This window comes from Panthera onca, chromosome B1 (assembly GCF_046562875.1).
Source record: "Panthera onca isolate mPanOnc1 chromosome B1, mPanOnc1 haplotype 2, whole genome shotgun sequence".
NCBI lineage: Eukaryota > Metazoa > Chordata > Mammalia > Carnivora > Felidae > Panthera > Panthera onca.
In genome coordinates, this window is record NC_138342.1 from 134,604,054 (window position 1) to 134,618,196 (window position 14,143).

General features: G+C 34.1%; 1 protein-coding gene across 1 annotated transcript in view; it reads left to right on the plus strand.

Moving 5' to 3' along the window:
* GRIA2 (glutamate ionotropic receptor AMPA type subunit 2) overlaps nucleotides 1-517 on the plus strand; it is a 157,697-nt gene extending 157,180 nt beyond the window's left edge. Inside the window, exon 17 of the mRNA XM_060653906.3 lies at nucleotides 1-517. This exon is cut by the window's left edge and continues 342 nt beyond it. The gene's annotated coding sequence lies outside the window, so the exon portion shown is untranslated.
* Nucleotides 518-14,143: the final 13,626 nt, after the last annotated feature.

Consider the following 14,143-nt stretch of genomic DNA (forward strand, 5'->3'; position numbering starts at 1 on the left):
CCAGTTCCAGATGAAGTTTGGTGGACATGCACAGCTAACATGGAAGTACTATAATTTAACTGAAGTCTTTGTACAGACAACAAACCCGTTTCTGCAGCCACTATTGTTAGTCTCTTGATTCATAATGACTTAAGCACACTTGACATCAACTGCATCAAGATGTGACATGTTTTATAAGAAAAAGAAAAAAAAAACATTTAAAATTAAAAAAAAATATTTTTAGGTATTTTCAAAAAAAAAAACTGGCTTTTAAATAAATTTGCTTCCATATTGGTTGGATAAGACAAAGTAATGATTAAACTGAGTGGGAAGTGATTATAAAGGCTTTAGGTATCAGTTCCGTATTTTTCAAAGCCAAATATGTAAATGCTAAGGAAAGAACAAAGAGAAGATTCAAATCTTGTAATTTAATATTGTTGTTAAAACTTTAATGTATCCTATTCTTTAACATTTGGTGTTAATATAAAATTACTTGGCAATGCTTGACATTTGAAATAAACATTTTTCTATTGTTTTATTTGCAACTGGTCCAATTAATTTTGCTTAGCTACAGTTTGGTCATAAAACAAATGAGTTTAAAGACATTATCAAATTGCTAGGTTCCCAGAGAAAATTGCCCCTTTTAAGAAGGCCAGGTGGTTTCTAGGGTATAAACTTGTCCCAAAACAATATCTGAATCTGTTTTTAGTATGTCTTACTATATGTAAAGAAATATTTAACATAAAGCATTTAATCTATGTAGATAAATGCTAATAGATTTAAAAAGCTAATATTAAACAGCAAATATCAGAATATGTGAGGATCCATTTTAAAATGTTTGAGCTTGCAGAAGAGAAGTATTAGTTGTAAATGAAGTTAGGAATGCCTAGAAAGTAGCTTTTTAAATAGTTGCCAATCGATCAAATTCCATAAGCTAAATCTAAGTTTTTGTTTTCAAAATTAGAAGAGCTGTTATAAAGCTTATATATTATGAATAATTTAAGCACTTCTGAGTCACCTGCAATGTAGTTTCTTCCCATTGCCATCAATAAAAACAACCCTAATATGTTGTATTTATTCTTATCCCTCAAGTGGAATGGCTATTTTAATATGCGCAATGGGGACAAACATCACATTTCTGTAACTTTTGACTAAAGAGCTTCTATTTCTCTAATTAAAAAATTTAAAGGAGCTCTCTTTCCCTTCATCAAAGGCCATTTGTTTCTATTAAAGCTCCCCCCTCCCAATAAAATTAATTTAGGGTTTTAAACAATTGTTAACATCCAATAGTTATTTTTAATATTTTTTTATTAAAATAATTACTTATTTCTGCAAGTAAGCCTTTGTGTAGCACTTGGTATCTTACTAAGTGCCTTGAAAACATTTTTATTGATTATGTTCCACAGAAGGGAAAGATGATGTAGGATTAAACAACAGCCCCTACCATGGAACGTGGGGGCATGTGGTATCGTGATGTTCTTCACCAAATTTAGTCATCCCTGATCACAAATCCGTAGAGAGTACGATATTTTTGTGCATTTCTCCTCATCAGGAATGTTGGAGGTGCATTTTAAGTTTTACTAATACGTGCTAGAATGACCAAATTGCAGACTAATTGTTTCCATATTGTACTTAAAATGAGTTTTTAAAAATGAAAAAGATGACTCTATACAATCAATGCTATTTATTGTACCTCTGGGCCTACTCTTCTAAAAATTGTAGCTTATCAATTTTTCTCTGTCAAGCTTGAACTAATGTAAATAATTGAAATAATGTAAAGTTATATTTTCATGTTTTTCTAGATACAACATGACAGGAATACATAATGTAAGAGTATTTCAACTATGGATAATGTTGATTGGATAATGCACATCTCAGTTACAAAGCAGTAATCATAGTTTAATATCCATGTAACGGTGCATCAATATATTGCTATATAAATATGTCCGTGTGCATATAAGTGAAAAGTGGTCAAACAAGAGTGATGACAGCTGTCTAAAGGTTTTTTTATTCATTTTATATAAAAACTGTTATGGAAAGACCAAAATGTTTATGAACTATTCTTATGTAAATTTCCAACTGTCCTTTACTGTACTTTTTGTTTACAGTATAGTACCTTATTTTCTGCTGTGTTAAGTGGGTGTCAGACTCCAAGGAGACATACACTTTCTACAACTTCTATTGAAGATATTGGAATTTCCAATTTTTCATGTGTACTATGTCAGAAAATGCTTTTGATTTTATTTTTAAATCTAACATCGGATGGCTTTTTCGGAGTGTTGTAAAAACTTCAATCATACATAAAACATGTTCTTACAAAAGGCAAAGATCTTTATTTATTTATTTATTTTACCTCATAGTTCTTCAAACTAATAATACTGAGAAATAAAAAAAAAAAAAAAATATATATATATATATATATATATATATATATATATATATCTAAGTGGATTCCCAAACTTGGCTATTTCTATTGAACAAGGACACCTTTGCTCAGTTCACACGTCAACTAAGTACAAATGGAACAGAGTAGAAATAACCTGTTTTTTAACTAAAATGATTAACATTGTCAGTATTCCAACTCTACAGTCATTAAATGCTTTGGGCATATGTAGAAATATGAGTGAATCAATTACATTTCTCATTTTATGGTAGATATAATGTCATACGTTGCTATCATCCGCCATTGCACGGTGTGTTGTGAGCTCAGTTGCTTTTATAGTCATATGAAAGAGCCAGAATGGTAACTTGCTTTAAATATTCCACAAGGTAACACATTTCCAGGCTTCCAGGCTTCAGAAAGTGTGCTTGCTCCTTTATTGTTTTACAGAGAATACGAATGAGAAACTAAAACTCTCACAGTTCTGATTAGGTCTTTTTACAAAGGTGATCATTTTAGTATTTAGGCAGTCCCTTTTTGGTAAATTATAAAATTATTAAGACATTTTAGTTCCTCAAAATTGCACATTAAAATGTCTTTTAGAAACTTTGTGGGTTTTAATGTCTTTAATGTTTAATGGATGCGTATGCAAATGCATCTGCTTAAAAATACAGTCGTCTTTACTTTCCACTCTGCAGATACCCTAAATATTTTAGTGGTCATGGTAGTAAGTTAAGCAAATGCAGAGAAGCGTTAACAATGTAATAACCCTACAGGATCATTTCAATACAACACTTTGACAATACCATTAAAAAAGAACACTTATTGAAACTAATTAGAATAGAATACAATGTGTTTTCTCCCCTTCTTTCTGTCCCCTATCTTATCACATTCAAGAGTTAGGGATCTAGTAAATTTAAACAAATAAGTCAAGAATCGCCTGTACCTTGAAATATATCTCTGGGTAAACCTGTTTGCATCTGGGTAGAATTTTATTATCTATTGCATTTTGAGAGCCTCTGGTCTGTTTTGTAAAATGAAGTGTAATTCAGACAAATATTCCATTTACCTCTAATTTGAATGAAATAAGTAGGTGTTTTGATTGAATTAGTTGCATAAATTCTCTGTATTATCAATTTTAGTTGGTAATTTGTGGTTTATCCATGAACTCTGGAGTTTGTTAGGTTTCACAAATTTTACATGAACTCAAAATAAGCTTATTAAAGGAAATCGAAGAATGAGGCAAATATATATTTAAAAGTAGAATAATTTTAAAACTGTTTTTTTTTTTTTTAATCACCAACATGAAAGATGGGTAAGTATAAATGAATCATCATGATGTTCTTAATGGAAATCAGGGGATATTTTAGAAGGTTTGTGAAAATTGTAACAAATTTTATTTAAAAAAAGGGGGTTCATTCTCTTAATGTATTGCTTTGGCTAGATTATGACACTAGAAATTAGAATAGGTTCTATCGATAAATAATACCTTCTGTATTTCTATGTTTTAAAATAACAACAGCTCATAGCGAATGGCACTCTAAGTACGTGAAGGTTCAAACATATTTATATAAATATGATATTCAAGCACAGAAATGAACACAAATGACCTCATATCCAGTGCGAGCGGGGAAGTGCCTGGAGTAAATCTGGATCATAAGAATTTCTGTATGCATTTTATATCCTGTCTCTATTCATTTCCTTCTTGCTTTACCATTTTACATTCTCTTCCTGTGCCCTTAAGTACAACTGCCATTTTTCATATATTATACTTCAAATGGTATCTCGTTGTTGAGTTTCATTCATCTTGCCTTTTGCTTTTTCTCCATGGTATCCCGTCTATTTCTGGTCTGTCTTTCATGAGAGATTTTGTTTGGAGGGCACTTGGAACACAGTTCATTTTATCAAAGACAGGTCTGACAGTTTCAGAGTCTTCTTAATAACTGTAATAAATAACTAAGAATTTGTCCAATGAAATAAAAATTTCCTGCTAAGCTCTATTTCTGCATGACTCACATATTCTACCCAATAATTGCGAATGTGTTCTATTCCTCCATGTACTTAAAGAGCTGCACAATTTATAGAATTTCTGTAGGAAGTGGGAGGCTTTTCGATGGAGCAGGAAGAGTGAGAGCTCTATTTTTAATATGTTTGCTCATCAGAATCTCTTTTTAAAGTCACTTCACAATGAGCACAAGCCAATTCTGTATTTTAATTCCACTCTCAAGCGCTTCCAGACTATTCTTTAATTGCCTTTTTTCCCCACTAGGTATAAGTCAACTGTGCTATTTCAGAACCAAATTCCTTTTCAGATAAGCATAAACTCACTGTTGCTTCATTGGATATGCCTGAATTCACTGAATGAATTTGGTCATTTTTCTTTCTTTTTTTTTTTTTTTCCTTTCAGGTTAATGTGCCAATTTCATTTTATTGTAAATTGGAATGTGGGGGAGTGGATTAAGCACTTGGGAGGGAGTCAAAAGCAGGATTCTAGCTTTATCTCTCCTTGTTTCACGCCTCCCTTTGTCTCTGTCTTCTCAACTGGAGTATATGGATGCTAGGACTATCTCATGGCAATGATACAAGGAAACTTAGTAGGATTATTTAAAACATAATGAAACATTGTGTCACCTTTAAAAAATGTTTTGTGCATTGGAGTGCCTCTTAATGCAGAAACAGTTTTTGACATTTAGTTTCAAATTTGGTTCCTCATCTCAAAATATTAGAAAAGCAGTGTTGTGCCTTTTCATCCATTCAGTTGCTCATTTATTCTATCTAAAAAAAAAACATTTATTGAATGTATCTTGAATAAATATAAACTTAAGGTAAGGGCTAAAGTTGAAACCTCTATTCTGAGGATTAAGTATTATATTTTCTTTAAAGCATGAAATTCTTTGATCCCACTCACTTAGAAATGCTATTGTGAGTATATAGATAACTCTGTGACATTTAAGAGTTATATATTTCTGTCCCAACAATTTTTAATTCAAGGCATTCAAACTTTAATTAAGAGCACATATTTCATAACATTCATCAACAACTTCTGTAAATATGGACACATATTTTTCTCTCTCAAAAAAAATCTGAGATTGTGTAAATTGTGCTTGTCTGTAAATTTATTTGGCATCTAATCAGTATCTCTATCTGTATTTTCAAAGAGTCAAATTAAATCCATTAACAAACTGCACAGTTTGGTAATTTTAAATTGTTGCCATCTGCATAGCTTACGTGTCTAGAATCTATTTATTTGGATAAGAATTTAATTCAAATATCACTCAACATATTTTGGTCAGCAGCTAAACAGTATCTTACATTCAAACTACAACAAAAATTAAAGAAAAAATATTTTTAAAACAAGCTGGTAATTTCTTAACTATGAGCCTGCCAATTGAGAATTCATTCATGGAAATTTTTTTAAATGAAAGTCACTCTTTTTTATATATAAAATTTTATTTAAACATTCATATTAAATCACACCTAAATTAAATAAATTAAATTTATTTCATATGGAAAGCATTTTGAAGGAATTTGTACTTGTGTTTCCTAAACCAAAGAAAAGTATATTTTACATTTAAGAATGTATACATTATAGCCATGCTATTTTAATTATCATCCATTATATGGCCAATATTTATAGGTAAGAAAGTCCATTTGGTAAGAATCAAAACTATAATCAATTATAGGTTAACCTGGGCATATTTTCCATTTCCTTCTTTTTTTGATTCATTATAATGTAATTTAGAGCTTTTTTATGTAAAAATCACATTTTACCCCCAAAATTCTATGGTCAAGAAATTTGCACTAGAAAAAAAAACCCTGTGCTTATTATCATTGTACGCTATTGATATATTTGAACCATATCTAAAAACACTTTTGTCTAAATATTTACAGATTTAAAAGGAAACAGACTCATAAAAATGATTTGCAAGGTTCTTAAAATACTTATGAAAATGGATATCTGTAGTGTTTCCCTCCCTCCCCAAATTAAATTTGATTTGGCTTGTTAGCTGATCAGAGGACAATTATACTGAAGTCTAAGTCATGAGTTACAATCATATGTAACAGTTAATTGTACGTGATTCGGAAATCATAGACCACATATCCGTCTTTACATAGTCTTCTTGCAAATATGTGCCTTAGTTCTCAGTGAGGGTTAATATGGATAACCAGTGTGAAGCTGTCATCTTTATTTGGGATTCATTTTAAATTAAAATGCATTCCAGATTTATAACTATATTTAGTCTGTATCTTAAAAGCCTTTCAAGTCTGTTTTATGTGCATTATCTTGTCAGCTATTTGTGTTAAAGAGATAAACATGTCTCTGTTCATTTTTATTTAATGTCGTTTATGTTTCTGTGCGTATGTATGTTCACGTGTGTATTAAAAAGATTCGACATCCTCTGTAGCACTTATTCTGCTAATTATTTGTAACATTGTTGACATTCCTTCTGAGTCTTTTGACTCAAAAAATGTTAAATGAATTAGAGTAAATTATTATAAAGATTTTAAAGGGGTTTTAAAAAATTAAGCGACTATTTAGGTAAGACATATAAGAATCAAAGGTAACTAAACTCAAGCACAAAATTAGACCTTAAAATATTTTTATTTGAAATGCATCAGAAAGTATTTGATTCTTCAAAAGTGAGTTTCCAAGATTTGTACTTCATAATTAGCTGTCAAATCATCTCCACACAGGAAAGAAGTTGGAGTGACATTTACACCATGTGTCACCTTTAGCATTTTCATCAAAACACAATACAACAACAACAATATATGGGCAATAAAATTGTGCTTCAGTATCTGGAAATGGTTTTCTGGAGGTAGGAAAAAGTGTATATCCCGGCTATCTGAATAACTGTTTCCAACATCAAAGGATAATTAGTTACCAATATAATTTTCAGTGTCACGATTATCTTCCAGGCATAAAAAGTTTAAGTCATTGCCCAACTGTATATAGCTGGGAAAGGATAAGTCAGGATTATAGCCAGGGTGGATTCCTGATTCCAGCCCTATCTCCTCCCCCCGCCCCCACTTCTTTTGCCAGATGGGATCTCTTTAGTTCTCTAACACGTATGTATCAGAAGAGTTGGAGTGCTCTGACAGGAAAGACATTTTTTTCCCCATAATTAATGGTGTAACTTTTGAATTAGGATGCACTTTTGTGTTGAATTTATATCCAGAAACTTTTCATACTCTGATTGGGATAGATGGCATAAAACTGGCCGGAGGTCCAGAATGCCAATTAAAATACAACTTGAAATGTTATTATACATGTTATTTAAAGTAAGCACTTACATTTATTTTTCTTGATGTCTTAAAAATTTATGAGAAAAACATAATCATCTAGTCTAACAATTGGTAAAGAAATATACATGCCCGTCTTTGCTTATTGGCTGTCCTAACCTAAGATCATTTTTGGAAAAGGTGGAATTATAAATGCAAACAAAACTTGCCATTATTACATATTACCTTGCTTCCAGAAAGTGTGAAGACATTTCGCAAGTAAAAATTTACAGTGGTTAAAATCATAGATTTGAGTATATAATGTCAAATATACATTTTAATGTTTATTTAAATATGTTTATAGTCATTTTTTTAGCTCTTCGATTATAAAATACTAACATATGGGTTTGTAGTTTATATAAAACTTCTGTATACAAAAATTTAGTATTACTTTATGGCAGTGTGTAAATTTCAAACCATTTTCCTGTTTGATTCTCAAGTTTACATTCATTATTCACACATTATCACATTGTGCCTATTAACATGCTGCCTTTCCCAATACAATGCCAAAACAAGAAAACATTTTAAGGCATAAAATTTATTTTTGTGCCTGAACACAACCATGATTTACTATTTTCACTTTTTCTGTTTCATCTTCGTTTTCCATAATGTACCCTATTTAATCGGCCACCTCTCATTCACAAGCATCCATGTAATGACTGCCTTTTTAGTTCCCCTTTCTTACTAATACGATTCTACGAAAATACATAATTTGGCATAAGCCTAGTAACCTCTCGAGTAGCATGTGAAAAAATGTCCTTTCTTGAAACATTGAGCGTGGAGCTTCCACAAAAGCTGATGAAGTACTCTGTGTGTTCAAATGCTGTACCTAGTAAGCATCGCTCTGGTACAACAATGATGCTATATTTTCAGTGATTTGTTTAAAGATTTACTTCCGTTATTATGTGTGACCTTCCTGAAGGCAGGAAATAAATATGTCTTATACCTCCTTGAGTACTTAATACCTCTTCAAAATAATGATAGTTTATACTCACAACACACATATTATGTGCAAGGCATCATACAACGAAGTGCGTACTACTGTCATAACCCTCGTTTTACAAATAAGGCATCTGAGGCACAAAGACACAGAGAGGTCAGATAATTCAAAGTCATGTAGCTGGTAAGAGGTAGAAACAGGTTTTGTATCAGAGCTTGATGATTTCAGAATTAGCGCCTGTAACACTCACATGGGAGCATCCAGGTCACGGTATGATGCAAAGTGACCAAAAATGTATTCTAAAAAGTTTTTTTAAATGAATTAAGAGAAAAAAATAATTAAGGGTTAGACTCACCAAAACAGCCAGACAAATATCCAGAGCTTAGATGCATATTGAGTACTCAAACATCACTGGATATATAATGATGTGGAGAAAAGGGTACATAGTGCAGTCCCCATGGGATAATGGTTTGCGTAGTCAGAAAAACTACTATAATAAGTCAGGCTAGAGATCCCTGACAGATACACTCCAGTAGTAATAGAGAATTCCTAAACTGTCATCCAGAGAGGGTACATCACATTAGCTTTTGGTCTGCTGAATTTGGAGTCAGAGCAGAATTGCTAAGAAAATGGAGGCGAAGTTCAACATAAATCATCCCCTTCTCCAAAGAAACTTTTTTACACACATTGTTTTTATATAATGTTTTATTTTGAGTCATATTTTGTGGCCAGTCCTGAGACTATCTTCTAACTCAATAGAAATGTATTTTGATTAGCAGTTTTTATAATGGCTTTTTTTTTTTTAAAAAAAGGACCGCACTGTTTCAATTTCTTCTTAGCTCCTTCGCTGAATAAGCCCTTACTATCTACAATGTGGATATAAATATTCCCAGGAGACGTTTTCCCTTCTATGTCAACTTTTCTCAAACGATTCTCTCTCTCTAGGAAACCCTTTTTTTTTTTTTTTCATTATAGATTTGATCATTACCTCTGTACTGAGTTTTCCCAAATGTGTGTGGATAACCCTGATCTCTTTCCTCAGTTCCAGGCCTATGTATTCCACTTTCTAGTAGACTCTTTAGTACCAACATCACTACTGTTGTTAAAGTAATGACTGATATCCTTTGAATATCAGTTGCCAGTCACTGTTTTAAACATTTCACGTACAACTATGCTTTTAATACAGGAATAATATGAGTCTGATACTATTATATAGAGTAAAAAGAGATTCTATAATTTGCCCCAGCCTCCACTAGAGCTAGAAATTCCCATAGGCATTTTGGTCTGAACAGATTCAAAACTGACTTTATCTTTCCAATGAAAATTGATCCTGGGGCGCCTGGGTGGCTCAGTCGGTTAAGCATCCGACTTCGGCTCAGGTCACGATCTCACGGTCCGTGAGTTTGAGCCCCGCGTCGGGCTCTGGGCTGATGGCTCAGAGCCTGGAGCCTGCTTCTGATTCTGTATCTCCCTCTCTCTCTCTGCCCCTCCCCTGTTCATGCTCTGTCTCTCTCTGTCTCAAAAATAAATTTAAAAAAGTTAAAAAAAAAATTAAAAAAAAAAAAAAAGAAAAAGAAAATTGTTCCTTTCTCCAGTAAGTGTCTTTTTGGTTACATTTGGTCCTTAGGTTACTTCGGTAAATGTGAACCTTTTTACACGTAGAAAAAAACCGTAATGTTTTCACCGTTTTTGTAAATGTAGGAGAAACTCTTTTCAAGTCACTCTTTCCCCCCTCACAATTCATATCTATGAACAGATATAAATACGAACCAAGGCATTTTGAATAACTGTAAATGCAATAGAAAAGAAAGATCCCCCAACAATCTTTTATGTTTCCATTCCTGAAATTATAATCCATTTCATATTAACAGTTAAGTGTTGTTCCTTGTGTTATAATCACATCTAAAATGTCTTACATCAGAGTCCCAGAGGGCTCATGTTAACTATATACGCATTCATTTAATTATACATTTATTTACTCAATGGGTATTGAACATGTATTATATGACAGGCTCTATACCATACGATAATACATGGCACTTTTACCAGTTATGTTTCACCCATCTTCTATGAAAAAGCCAACTGTTCAAGATCTTCTTTAAATTTCTTTACTTGCCCCCTACATATGTTTCATCCCTCTGCTGTCTTTTTATATTCCTAACTATTCAGAGATGTGGATTAAAATTACTTGATAACTCACCCAACAAACATGTATTGAGCATCCACTCATGTGAGAGGCATTTGTATTATACTCTGATGGTTAACAGAGTCCTTGCCCTTTAGAACTTTCTGTGTGACCAATAAGAGAGATTTTGCACAAGTAGTCACAAGACCAGCTGTGTTATGAAGAAGAATGTACCATGGGGACAAGATGGGCCTAATCTAGTTTGAGTGGGCTCTGGCAGGCCTCCTAGGGAAAAATGACATCTGAGCTGAGACTTACAGGACAAGTGGGAGTTCTGGCAAAGGAGAGAGTATGTTGCATGAAGAGCATTTCAGGCAGAGGAATTGGTGCAAATCTTGCAAGAAGGAAAATGACAGATAAGCCTGGATTATAACACACTAAGGCAGATAGACTAGAACGATCTCTCTCTCGCTTACCAGCATCAGCACACTCTTTCTACCCTCCACTGCTTTGTAGATCCTGAAGTATTTCGCTTAGGAGTTACCCAGCAGCGAGCGCCATACTGCCCCCTTTCCAGAACGTGGTGCTTGCTTGAACCAAGTGACATCCATTTGCTCCTTAGAGCAATCCTGTTAGATAGCATCCATGCTTACGAGTGTGACTAATGAAGAAGTTAAGAAATGTCCCCATGTTCTGGAAGCTAGGAAGTGTCAGAACCAGAACTACCAGATTCAGGTGTTCACCACCAGCCCCTGATCTCTGTGGGTATCCTGCTGCTCTCTTGCCCAGCCAGGGCTCATTCGTGTGGTTAGAGCCATGACCTCACTGACCTGTTCAGATCAGAAAATGACTTTGGCATGCGCTTCTCCAAAGCCATGTTTTGTTTACCCTAGACTAGATACTTGTGCAATAGATTTGATTGAAATGAATCTCAATAAATCCATGCATGAACTCTCAATGAATTTTTCCTCTTTATTCTTACAATGATCAAATGATTCTTTGTACCTTTCCTTTTGGTAGTAAAAATACCTCAGTTAAGTTTTTGAACAGAGATGATTTCTACTATCTCTCTCAAGCTGACTTCAGCAAAGAGAATTTCAAATGAAATATATTTCTGGCAATATGAACTCCTGGAGGAACTTCTAGAAAGATCTCATGATAAAAAATATTTAGGGGCACTGGGTGGCTCAGTTGGTTACACCTCCGACTTCGGCTCAGGTCATGATCTCACGGTCCATGAGTTCCAGCCCTGCATGGGGCCCTGTGCTGACAGCTCAGAGCCTGGAGCCAGCTTCAGATTCTGTGTCTCCCTCTCTCTCTCTGCACCTCCCCCGCTCACGCTCTGTCTCTCTGTCTCTCTCTCTCTCAAAAGTAAATAAACATATAAAAAAATGTTTAAGAAAATTTTAAAAGCATAAGCACATTAAGAGGGTTTGACTGTTAGAGTATATTGTGATCTTCCAGTCAGTTCCTCAAGCCTTCCACCAGGTACTCCAACACCACTGCCATCCTCAGTCTCTTGCCCTCTGTCTCTTTTCTCAGATAGTAATTGTCTTTGCCATTAGAACACAGAATTTAGGCCATAATAATCCATGAAAAAGACATATCCATGTTCAAAGTCAAGGAGAATCTCAAAAGCTGAATTGAGGCAACTAAATTTGAATTAATAATTGTTCAAAACATGTTTACTGGCTTTTAATATTTGGGTCCATTTTTTTTTTTTTTTTTGGTGTCAGAGATACTGTCAGCTGTTATTATGCAACCCATTATCCATATTCGCAGAACTAACCTGTACTTAATCAACGAAAAGGAGCAAAATATTATCAGAAATGATAACCAGGAAAGAAAAGACATAGTTTAGGGGCACATGGGTAGCTCAGTCAGTTAAGCTTCTGGCTCTTGAGTTTGGTTCAGGTCATGATCTCAAGGTTCGTGACATAGAACCTTGCATCAGGCTCTGTGCTGACAGCGTGGAGCCTGCTTGGGATCCTCTCTCTCTCTCTCTCTCTCTCTCTCCCTCACCCTCTCTTTCTGTCCCTCCCCCACTCTCTTGCTCTCTCAAAATAAATAAACTTTTTAAAAACATTTTAAAAAGAAAAGAAGTAGTTTAGATTTTCTGTAAATTAAATATTTGGTCACAGGTATAAGGAGCTGCATTGACATCACACCTTCCCCAATTACATTTTCCATGGGAATAGTCTTTCTGACTACATTCATTCACTAAGTGCTTTTTATGGCTCAAGCAATGAAAATAGGTTGATGTCTACTGAAGGAGACAGACATGTGAAAAGATAATTATTATGCATTTTAGGCAATTGTTCATTCGCTGGTATTTATTAATAAGCTAATGGTACCTATTAGTACAAGAAACTGTTCCAGGTACTGGAAATATGGAAGTGAACAACAATCTTGCTAAAGTAAGTCTTTATTTTCATGGAGTTTACTTGCTTTTAAGAAGAACTGGGAATGAACAAATGGACAAATAAGTGTATATCAGGTTGTGATGAGTGAGATGAAGCAAAATAAAACAAGGTAAAAAGATGGAGACTGTTAGGGGGTGTTATTTTTTATAGGGAAGGCATATCATCCCTGAAATGTGGGTAAATCCTGAGCAAAAACATTAACAAAATGAGAAGGTTTTGCAAGGACCTGGGCAAAGAGGGACAAGCAGAGGCACCTGGAAAAATGATGTGAGGCTGAAATAGTTAAGAAAATTCAGGGAACACAGGGAAAACAAGAGGCACCATAACCTGGGAGGCAGAAATTAGAAATGGAGTCAGGTGTAACACTGGTCCAGATCTTTTAGAGTTTGGGGGTCATGGTAAGGACTTTGGATGATAACCAATTGTGATGGATGCCAATGGAGACTTTGGAACAAAAAGGTGACATAATCAAATTTAAGTATTAAAACTGACTATTAAATTGGCTTAAAATAATAACTAACTGCTAATGATGTGATGACAACACTTCCAAAAGCATTTTATCTTGAATTACTTACGTCGTACATGAAATCTGTGAGGTGTTTATATTGTTTTCTTTATTTAATAAATGAGGAAACTTAGATGCGGAAATTAAGTAACTTTCATATGGTCATAGAGCCGGCAATCGAGCTGGTGACTGAAACTGGTAAGTCTGACAGTAGGCTCAGAGGAGTTTGAGCAAAAGTAGGCCGCTCGTTTAGAAGCTGTACTGAGAGTCGAAGTGAACCAAGACACTTTGTGGTGGTGGTGTCAGATGTGAGTGGCTAGAGATACACTTTGAAGATAAAGCCTCAAGATGTGATGATGGATTATAGGTGAGGGCATAAACTTAGCCCTCAGAGATGAATGGTGGTGCTGGTGCTATTTACTAAGGCTGGCAAGGAGAAGGGGCAGGAGAAGGGGGTTTTTTGTTTTATGTTTGTTGGCTTGTTTCATTTGAAATACCTATTTAGACC